The sequence below is a fragment of the Plectrocnemia conspersa genome, unplaced genomic scaffold (assembly GCF_051122295.1).
Source record: "Plectrocnemia conspersa isolate PC_06_02 unplaced genomic scaffold, ASM5112229v1 ptg000007l, whole genome shotgun sequence".
NCBI classification, from domain to species: Eukaryota; Metazoa; Arthropoda; class Insecta; order Trichoptera; family Polycentropodidae; genus Plectrocnemia; species Plectrocnemia conspersa.
In genome coordinates this window covers 11,299,849-11,312,155 of record NW_028277171.1, presented here as the reverse complement: position 1 = coordinate 11,312,155, position 12,307 = coordinate 11,299,849, and positions in this window count along the sequence as shown.

The window sequence follows — 12,307 nt, the reverse complement described above, 5'->3', positions numbered from 1 at the left end:
GTATTTTATAGCCGGATTTATTTAACCCGCTTGAAGGTGGAAAAAAACAGGACCCAAATTTATATGCAGACATATCGTCTGAGGTAACAATAAGGGCATGGGATGGGGCAAAGAAGCGGGCCGCATTATACGACGTTATCTGAAACAGGAAAATGTTCGGGCAAAGTTTTCACGTCGAAATTTATTCCTGTCAATTTTAAAGAAGAAAGCTAAAGCGTCCGCAGCACTCAGTGGGTGAAAGTTATTATTGGCTTTCTTTGTAAGCAATTTACAAGGCGGTTGATTTATGACGAAGGTGAGCCAGCAAACGTTCTCTCTGTCAGTCCCCCGATATATAGTACGCGTACTTCGTAGAACCTTCGCAAACAGGGCAGGTGCTTCGGTGTAATGGATCACTTTCATTTTAATCTCACACGGTGAAAAATGGCCGCGCGGATAGTGATACTTGAACGGTCAATTTCAAATTTCGCACTGCCTGCTTGCCGCAATATGCGGCCCTATATATTTAAGGGTCGTTGGTGAAGGATTAAGCGTTTTAAAAATATTGCATTTTTTCACGGGCCTTTTGAGCGAACTATCTATGCGACGTTGAAACTATTTTTTATGAAAGTTTATTTTAAAATATTCATATATGTATATAATACTCGTAGAGTAGCATTATTAACATCATCGGGAGATTTATGGTACACTTATTTTTAATCTTCGCACAGATAAGAGTTTTATAGTCGCACTTTCAATAATTTTGGCTTTTATATCAAAAACACGGTAATCAAAATTGTTATCTAATCTCCTACCTGCCCCGCGGATAGGAACGTACTAAAAAATATTCGATAGTTGTGTTAATTTGTCACAAATTTTATTTGATCGTTTAATTAAATGCAGCACGTTTATATTAAAAATAATTATTTTCTTTTTATGCAATTAGTATAATAGTTTTTTTTATATTCGCGTTCATGTCATTTAATGAATTATTTAATTGCGTTATGTTCATATTATTTAAAGGGTGCTTGTTTTTTTACTGAATATCTTTTAAATACCATATAAATAATTGTGCAGTATTCATCACTTCAGTTAATTCATAATATTGTAAGGAAAAGGCTACGTATATATTTATGTCACCTTTTAGTTAATATTATATCTTTACTTATTTTTTCGATTCGTCAGTTATATTTATCGAAAGTTGTAAATCTTTAATTTGCTCAATATTCTTTTTTTTTATTTTTAAAATATAAAAAGAGTGAATTTGCATCCGTCAAATTTATTTATTAATTACATTTCCAGCAATAAATTTATTTTTTATTTTTAATTAATAATTGACACACTCTCAAAGATTCAATGGTTACTCCAAGTGGTTTATTAATAGCTTTCAAAAATGTTTTGCTGCACCAATAATATAACATTTTAATCTTTAATTTTTTCTTTGCGTATATCAGTATTTCTTGGAAATTATATTTTCAATATAGAGTACATTGTCTAAAAATGTTATTCGATTTTCCCATTTTTCGTAATCGCCACAGTTGTCAATAATTTGAATTATCGGCCGGTGGGAAATAATTTCGTACGTCAACCGTTCAAAACCAGACAGTGATTCTTGACTGATGCAATGCTGGGGGTGGATATTTTATTTTCGCTTTTTATGACTCCGATTATATAATAACATCCTGTGTTTTTTGTTCGGATTATTTTAGTATTGGTGGCCCGTTGACTATGTTTTTTTTTATGTAGATTTCTCTTTATTGCTTAAATATAATTTTGATTTATTTTTCATAAAAAAAATATCAGTGTATGATACAAATATTTTTAATAAAAATATATATTAAAATCCGCTGCTCGGTTAAATAAAATTCTTCCGAACACATTCTTTCTTGACGGTATGTAAATAATATGTATGTTTTATACATATCGATGTACTAAATTGTTAATATATAAACGCGTATGTATAAATGTTTCTCATCTAAAGGCTAAACTCCTTCCAGCTTGAGTTCATTCACCACGAACAACATCAGGTTCTCTTTATTAAGAAGCAAGAGTGCATTCTCGGCGGGTTATGCATATTCATGCAGGAATAGCCTTAGGGTAAAACTCTTTGGTTGCATTTTCGCCAAAATTTGCAGCCAAATGCAAAAGCTTGCATGTCTTTGTGAAAGAAAAATCTTCTTGTGAAACAATGCTCACTTAAGTATGAAAAATATTTTATTATCTCTATAAATGCGATTAAAATGTATTATTAAGTCGATATCAAGGAACAATAAAATGCATAATAAATAATATTATATGAAGTATGGACTTATAATGGTACCTAAAAATAAATATGTATTATGTATAAAACTTGAACTCAAGGTTGTAATAATGGGATTGGGAGCACGGGAAAAAATAATAGTGATATATACGTTATTTATTTGCATATTGACCGTTGTGAATTATCTCCAGTTCGGCATCCCTACATCACGTTGGCGAAGTTACTTTATTTTCTCCTTAGGGACTTTATCTTTTTGCGATTTAATATCAGAAAAGGCCTATAAAACTGCCACGAGAAGTAATAATATATGAGAGTTCCATATGTCTTCCATTTTGAATTCAATGTACCAAGTTGAAATATATTATAACATCGAGGACGCGTGGGGGGCGGTTGAGCCGTGGCATCAAAGAATTATTAGTTCTTAACAGGCAAAATTTTCTGGGGGCCCAAACCAGAGCCCTATCCGGACATAAATTAGGACCGAGTGTATTCAACGAAAACGAACATATTCTAATGCGAAACGTATCTTACCATTTGATGTCAATGCCTTACGTTTTAGTTTGTAGTTGAAAAAATGTATGTTTTATATAATATATTCAACGAACGTAATGGTGTGTATACATATTTATTTAAGAGCATATTTGTACAGTAACCGTTATTATTAAAGCTTGCTAATGCTTCCTTTGAGTATAGTCAGTTGATTAATACCGACCATATATAATAATGTAATGTTTAGAGAAACGATTATGTTCATCTCAATACTTGCTCATATTTAATTAAATAAAATATTTTTAACTTTTAAACTAGACAGAGGATTTAATCGTTTTAAACAAGTTAAATGTGATATTTAATTTGTTATACATATTTTACCTTTCAAACTGGATCTGGAGAGTGAGTGAGGGGGTTAAACTCCCCAAATGAAATGACATGACATGACATCGCATTTCATGGTCATAATCGTATCTGTCGCCGTTTCCGCGTTTTCCCTTTTGGTGCGTTTGAAGGCGTTAAGTTTAATTACCGCGGCCAATTAATTCAACGTACCTCTATGTATGTACGTTTTCATGTTACACAACTCTGACCGAAAAACGTAGATATTCACGGACAACAAAACCGCTCCAGTACCTACGTCTCAATTAAACTGCGAAATAATAAGGCGTTAGAGGGTATGAGAGACGCGATTTAAATTCTAATTATGAAACGTAAGACGTATTATAGGCGAGCGTTCCTTCGTTAAAGGCGCACCTTTAACGCGAAATTATGATGTAAATTGTTTTTATTGAGCGAACGAATCGCTATGTGACGATTATACGCCTTTACCGGCGTGCTGGAAATAATTGTAGAATTTATTGTTATTTTAGTATGCCACGTGAGCTGGTTGCATGGTAGGGCTTTTATTAGCCACAATTGAGTAAAAATCAATGTATGTATGTATTTATATAATATATAAACATTATATTATATATATTATTTTTTAAATTAACGTGTGTATTTATGATTTTGTGTATTTGTAATCGGATTTATTCAATACGTTACTTAACTTTTTGAGATGTGAAGGATTGCATATCGCGCTTTTTCTTTCTCGCATCCCGTTTGCAGACCAATGTTGGGTCATTATCTGGCGTAATATGGATCTTATTTTAGTGACCGCAAAATTTTCAGCTGCGTTTAAGAAATAAGAATAATAATAAAAAGTAGTAAATATAAATGTTATTTCACATGTACCATATGCTCGAGGGATTTCAGAAAAGTTAAGATTAGTCTAAAGAGATGTTAGAACAAATTTTAAATCTCAAAATAAAATTTGACGATTAAACAAATCAGAAGGAGTATATAATTTTTTTGTGGCAATTGTGGAAACATTTACATTGGTCAGACAAATCGTAGGATTTCATAAAGAAAAATATTATATATGAACGCGATATAATACTTTGATAAAAAATTAAGGCAGCACAATTTTGTAACTATTTTTCCCTTTTCTTTATAGATTTTTGTGTTGTTTTCTTGCTGTTCGTCACCAATTCTTTATCTATTTTTTGTTTATATGTTCCAATGGTCTCTTTCGCGCTGACTATGCTTTTTTTAATACTTTCCCAGGTTGTATTGATAGGTTTTTAATATCATTATTATCAAAATATTGACTAAGTTGACTAATGAATCCAATATTTGAACCGATCATATTTTTAGCTCCATCCGTTGTAACCGCTGATAAGTAATTCTAATTTTATTTTCGATCATTCATGGTTCTGATACACATTGAAATACATTTTCACCTGTTGTTCTATCTATTGTTTTTTTAACATTTGTAGTTTTTCAGTTACTTCAAATGATTTATTTACACCGTGAATATAAATAGCAAATTTTTACGAATAAACATTCGTATTATAAAACGATCAAACTAAGATGCATATTTTGTTCCCCTAGCAACAAACAAACGAAAAGAAAACAATTCTCATGGCAAGTCAAGTCCAACATTAAACAGAATAAATCCATTAAAACAATACGCTAGACAAGAGTTAAAAACCTTTCTGATGAAAGCTTTTAAAAAGAGTTTCTTCGCGCTTTGGATTGTGAATAGAGCATTGAGATGTGCGCCGGAATTGACGGTTGGCTATTTTTTGATTTTATCGCTTTCTTTTTTTTTTGTATTTGGTCTTCAGTTTCTTTCTACGAAATTGAGCGCTCAGATCTTTAATACTGATTTGAGAAATCTGGGCCTGATTTGATTCCTCATTTAATTTTGAAGGGTTTTCAATCTTTGCTCCTCTAAAACGTATTTTTAATCTAGTTCTAAGACGTCATCGTTTCCTGATTTTTGGAAATGCAGAAAAGTCACCTCTATTAATAAAAAAGTGTTGTCAGATCCTGGTAAATTATTTATATTAATTATCCATATATACATCTTCAAGCATTTTCGGCAAGTTTTTTGAACTAAAGCCACTAATACTTAAATTTTACAAAAATTATTTTATTTTTCATTATAAATTATAAATTTTTGATTGAAGGATTTTATTTTTGGTATAAATTATAAAAAGACAGTTTATATTATAAATATTTAAATAATATCTAAATTTCATTTTCTGCCTTAGGGTGTGTAAGAAAATGCACGTGTAATATTTGCAAATTTCATATACAATACTCATTTTGATAAATTTATAAATAATTTCAATTGCATATCTTCATATAATTAAATATCTATATTGCATTTTAAAAACACAAGTTAAATTATAAATATATAAACGTCTTAAAATTTCGATTTGTACTGTAGGGTTTCTTTCATGATTGTAGAAAAAATGTACCGCTAATATATGCTACTTTCATATTCAATATTAGTTTTAATAAATTAATAAATAAATTCAAATTGCATATCTATATTGCTTTTTAAAAAGGTTTTCGCATACTCTAAAAGCGTTTTTATTATGTGCCATGTAAAATTAAATTGATGAAAAGTGATTATACTTTTTGCTTTACCTTATTTTACTATGACTTCGCTAAAGTGCATTAAAAGGAATAGTTATACAAAAGCTTTCCCAGAAATATATGCTCATCCCTTTTAGTTATTATTAAGCAATCCAGTCAAAATAATGTTTTTCGTAAAAACTAATTGGCGTATTGTTGGTAAGTTTGATTTTAGGTCTACTTAATAAGCATAATTTTTTAAATTCACAATCATACATTGTTTGTATTTTTAGCTAGGGATGCTAAATTTGTAAAAATGTTGGACTTTTGAAACTCATGCTCATCTACAGTTATCGGAAAAAGTCAGAACGAATTCTTGACATCTTCCATCTATATTTAAGCATTATTAGTTCACATTGAATTAACACTTATCTTTTTAGACATAGACACGTAATATATATTTATATACAGCTTGGCTATATTAATGGGTCACCACAATAAATGTGTTATATCTTAAAAAATCGTGAAAATATAAATAAAAAACCGATCGAGGTTGTGTGAAGTGTCCGCCGCATTGGCGACAGGACGCATCCCTGACGTAAACCGCGGCAAATTTATATGCTATTCGTTTACTCATCATCTACCCTAAATACTTTTTTGCAAAACTGTATTTTTTAGCAGTATGTTCTTAACATATTTTTATATTATTTTTCATATTTTTAATTTATTTATTATATCTCATTTCATTAATGATATTGAAATCAAATTGAATTATGTATGTGTGTTTTTGTAATTTCCAAAAGTCCATATGTAGTTCTAGATAGTATATCTCTTAAACGTATTTGATCCAATATATAGGTCTTACTCGCACATACACACCCTTATCGAATTGTGTACAAAAACGATCCGAGTCGACTGAGCCCGTTAAATATTGCAAGGGTACACAATGACCCGAAATCCTACGAAGGGACTCGAGATCGATTAATTAGCCGCGATTAATTTAAGGAATCGGGGCCAATTACACGGAAAGGGTGGCATCTCGAGGGGATGAACTCCATACAAGTGTAATTCGAAGACATTTCTTGTTAGCATGCTCAAATAATAAACTTTGCGAATCGAATAATGACTCGCTCTGTTAATTAGGCACAGGTTTGCGATTAAGAAGTCTTCTTGATTCAACATTTTTGTAATCTCGTTAAATTGAGAGATTTTTTGATTTAATGAATGTTACAGAATCAACAAATATAATTAATTGACTATGCTGGCCTTTGAAGAAATATTTATATGTCATGTATTTATATTAATTAAGGAATGTGTATATATTAGTGGTATTACGTTACCCATTTGTAGTGTTTATTTTCAATTACAATTATATATTCACATTTTTTACTTGATCGATGCGACATGTATCAATGGGACACCACTGATACTTGCGATAAAGGGTCCAGTTACGACGTACAAAATCCTGATTTTTGAAGACTACTTCAATACGAAATTCCGTTTACTTGCACTGATGCCATTGTAATGCTCCTTTATAAGTAATACTAATTTATACGCTTCGTAAGTAATACTATCCTTGACCATTGACAGGGCAACAAGAGTTCGCACAAGGCATAACATTTTGTATGCTTCTGTAAGAGCCGCAATAATATTTTGTTAGATTTTATTGGACAGACGGAAGATTTAACCATGTCACATTTTGTCGAAAACTTAATTTATATCGAGAAAAGTATTTGAGCAATATTTATTCTTTGGTAGGTTTGTATTAATCTTGTTTGCCACTCTGTGTATTAGTACAATTGTGACATGCTCTTGCAGATAGCTTAAATGGTAACATGAGATCTTCTTTTATGTAGTATTAGATTTATTTATGTCCCCAAATAAGGATTGAATTCCTTGACTTATTATTACCGGAGATAGGTCTGATGAGAGATCCGGGGAAAATATCGATTTTAATTAGGCGCTTTTGTCACACAGAAGAACATTAAGTCAGGAATTTTCTTTCTATCTGATGGCCAGTAAGTTGGTTCTCCCGTTGATAATGGTTGTAATATCTTGCTCTCTGTTGCTTTTAGAAGTTCTTTGAAGTGCAGAGTAATTAGCTTGGAGCTAGAGATTCTTTGTCGAGACAACCCGGGAATTTATTCCCGAGAATTCAAAGATTTTTTGCTATCTCGAGTCCCGGGAAGTTAAAAATTAATAACCCGGGACTCGAGACTTTTCGAAGAGCAATTTTACAAAAATATGTAAAGAGCGAATTTGATGTCGAGCTTAATTTATGTCTCGATATGAAGACAAGGTGGAATTCCTTATTACCCATGATCTCGAGATTTTTAAAGTTACGAAATTGCATTAGAAAATCATTAATTGATCTTGGCATCGGCCAAATTTGGAATGAATCGAACATTCACGTATTGGAAAATATTTGTGAAGTACTCACTCCTATAAAACTGGCAGTTGAAGCTCTAAGTCGTTGAGATGCCACTTTATTAACTTCCGAAATTATTGGTAATTTCCTTTTAAAAAAAAAAAATTGAAATCAACACAACTCTGTCGCACGAACCACCAAAATATTTCAACGACTAGAAATAAAAAATTCAACTTTAAAAAGGAGTTTCAGATATAAGATTCAATCATCAAGCGAACTCCGAATCTAGAGCTTTTATTCAAATCATTGCTTACAATTAAGCCAACATCTACAGAAAGCGAGAGAGTTTTTTCTACATCTGGAATATTTGCCACAAAAACCAGGAACAGGCTATGTGATTCATCATTAAACGCCTTGGTGTTTTTAAAAACATATTTTTCCTTACAAAAGTAAAGGTTTTAACTTAATATTGATATAAATATTTCGATTAAAAAAATTGTAATAAATTAAATTTAAATACATATCGAATAAAGTGTTTTTAAATTGTTTCAATAAATTTTCAACTATCGTACCTATAACACAAATAATATAAGTTAATAATAATAAGTTAATTTTTTAACATAACATAAGTCTCGAGTCCCGGGAATTCCCGGGACTTTAAAAATTTGGGTCTCGAGTCCCGGGAATCGAAAAAACCCGAGACTTCAGAATCCCTACTTGGAGCCCCATTGGGTATATTTAACAGTGTAATTTTCACCTACAATAAATCTATCGGCAGGAGTACCATAAAATTCTTTAAAATAAGTGGATAAAACACTGCACTCATTTTTATTATTTTGTGCATTACATAAATGTAGACACTGGTTGTCTGAATATAATTATGTCGATATTATTATTACACAATGTACCCAGGTACATTGTGTAATAATAATTTTTCTTTAACAATAGGAAAAATCTATAAAAGCATTATTTATAAATCTATGTTGACTTTTATATAAATACCTGTGGATTAAAATAACAAAATATTTTAAACCTAGGTTTTATTTTCATGAATTTCGAATCATTAAAATTAGAGAATTGCTTCTCTGAATTCCAAAAGGTGCTGACAAACAGAATTCTTACTAGCAAAATATTTTAATAATTCTTGAATTATACCATAGATATATTATTAAATTTTACAAATAAATAACGGTTTTGTATTAAGGAATAAATGTATGTTGCAAACAATAAATCTCTCAATTGAAACATTCAGTCGCACGTGATAATAATACTAATATAGCAAGTTAGTAAAATAAATAAGTTAATGTCAAAGAGATTTTCGTATCGCCTAATTGAGTTGCCCTCGGCGAATGAAATAGTGAGATCTAAATCTTCAAAGCAATGAGCATTTTCAAAGAACCTATTGTGTTGTTCATATATAAATGTATGTAATGAAATTTACCTATATAGCGCTAATTATGTGTGTGGATTTGAATGTAATACGGTCCTATTTTCATAAATAATTTTGTCTTGTAGCATTCGTACGTTATCGATTTAATTAATTTTCTTTGTCGGCTCAGATTTCAAATTTTAAAGATCCTCCTAATTGATAATTTAAAGCTTCAATTTTTAAAGGCAATATATCACATAAATTGTTATAAAATATTACAGGAAATAATTTATCGGCTTTTTACTGAATTTCTGTTTGTTATCCTAGATTAGGCACGTCCAATTAAATCGAAAGCCATACGGGTGCTCAAACGTTCTTATCTATGTTAGTTATCGAACAACTCCAATTATCGACGGATTACGACTGTAATGACTAAAAAAATATACGAGGGAAAGTCAACAATTTTCAGACTTCCAATATATTGGAGGTTGCAATTTTTAAGCGAGAAAATATTTAAAAAAATTATGTATATTTCTTGTTGGATTTTATATAGCATTATACTTGATTTAATTATTTTTAATATATACAACAATTTAAAAAACATTCGAGTATTTCCGCGAATTTCTAATATAAATGGGTCGAGATCAATGTTTTTTGCTTTAGGATTATTAAAAAAAAATTCAAAGGTTGAAAAATATAAATTGTATTTTAGTCTTCTAAAAGTAATAGTGCGGAAAAGTTACCTTTTGTAAACATAAACTTCAAACCGAATTCCCACCTGTGTTCGCTACAAAATTATTTTGACTTGATTGACTTAAATTTATGTATTTTATTCACACATCTATGGAGCGGCGAGAGAGGAAAAAACGTAAAAATCAAAGGAACAAAAGCTCTACTCGCACAGGTGACGGATGAAAAAATTGGTAACGCGATTTACGCAATGGTTCTTTCCGCAAGGGTGAATTATGACTCGGGCCCCGGCAGGCACTTTCCATGTGATTTGTTTCGTTCCACGGGATTTATGTACAATAGATTCGTACTTGTAAATGGGCCCGCGTTATTTCAAATAATTTCCAGCCACTTTCGTTAGAAATTTTCATTTTCGTACCATTAGGTGCTTGCGCAAAAAAAAAAATCACGCTAAATAACGTAAAAAAGAATATGCTTGACGTCCCGTCGCTGAGTAACATTATTTTTATGATAAAAATATGGTACTTTAAAGTAGTTTTTAATTAAGAAAGAATGGCAAAAATAAGTTTTAGAGTTAGTAAATACATTTCACAGTTAGTATAAATACGCCGAAATAAAATTAAAAATTTTAAGAACAATATATATTAGAAGCTCTTATTTTTATAGGGCACTCTCGATATTTTAATTCGAATTATTATTACTATCTGATGTATTTAATATAAACTTTTCCAGAACTTTACTATTTAAAAAAAATATATTTTTCTCAATAAAAGCTATGCTAAACATACTTTTAATTAAAATAATATGTTTTTCTGATGTATTTAGTACAATATAATATAAATTGTCGGTGTAGATCTTTGATAAAATAATTCATAAATTTGAACTGAAAATGTTCTACCATTAAATCGGAAAATTCGTTCCAGGAAAACGCTAAAACACGGAGTGCTTTGACAACAGCTAACACTTGTAACGCTTGCTTAACGTTTACATTTTTGTTATGATGGTTCTAGGAATTGTGTCTGGAAAACTTCACCACGAAAATTTTTCGTTGAACCCAATTAAACCACATAATAAACTAAGGTTTAGTTGTAAAATACTATTGGATTGAATTCTACTTTGATATATTAGCAAATAGCTACTTTTTCAAAGTTAAATTTTTTTGGTATATATTATACAAATGTATTTTGGCGTATAATGTCTCTTTCTGTAAACAATTATGCAGTATATTTTATTACGAGTATTTTTTAAATAACATGAATAGTATCTGAAATTATATAGAGTGTATGGTTTCAAACATGTATGTTTCATTATAAAATTTAATTGAGAGGCAAAGCTAAAATGTATACAATATCAATGTATGAATCGAAATCATAAAAAATGTGTTGCCTCGTTATAATTTGATCTATTCTATACTGAGAATTTTAAAAATGTGTAATTGAAAATTTTACAGGCGAATTGAATATATTCATGTCGATAAATTGAAATATTTTATCATACATTAATAAAGTATTCAGTGATCATTATGATTATGTGTTATATGTACCTATATAATTTATAGATTTTTTCACAAAGCTAAAATACATTTTTTTTATTCAGTATTATGAGAATGAGTGTAAAAAGAAAGATGAGCCGTTAATTATTAGAACTAGATAAGAGAAATACGGCCCAAATAAAAATATATGCCATTAACTAGTATCGTACATTCTTGAATCAACTTATTTTATAAATATAAATCAACATTTTCCATAAAGTAAAATTAATGATTAAAATTGCTTTTATATTAAGCATATTTATATTTTTATATTAAGAGCTTCTTTAAAATATAATTATTATAAAAAAAGGTTCGAATCTTTTAAATAAATAATGATTTTCAGGCATTGAATCAGACTCTAGACATCGGTTAATTATTGGTAGTGATAGTTTCTGTTGGTGGTTAGCCGTCTAGTGGCTGACCAGAGATCTTCCGGACTTAATGTTGACTTCCAAATTGGAATTCTGGAATGGAAAGCGAAATGAATTTTCTAATTTTATATTAGAAATCAGATGGACGTGCCTACTAATTCTGGACCAATTCACTTCATAAGTTGGTTGTTCTGGATAAAAACCTAAGCTGTGGCACTTTTTTGGGCAAACGTTTTTATCGCAATTATATAATTTAATTTCTCTGCTGAGAATCAGGATTGCTTTCATTCTAAGAATCATATATTATCGTTCATAATGTATTTTATAAAAATTATACTGT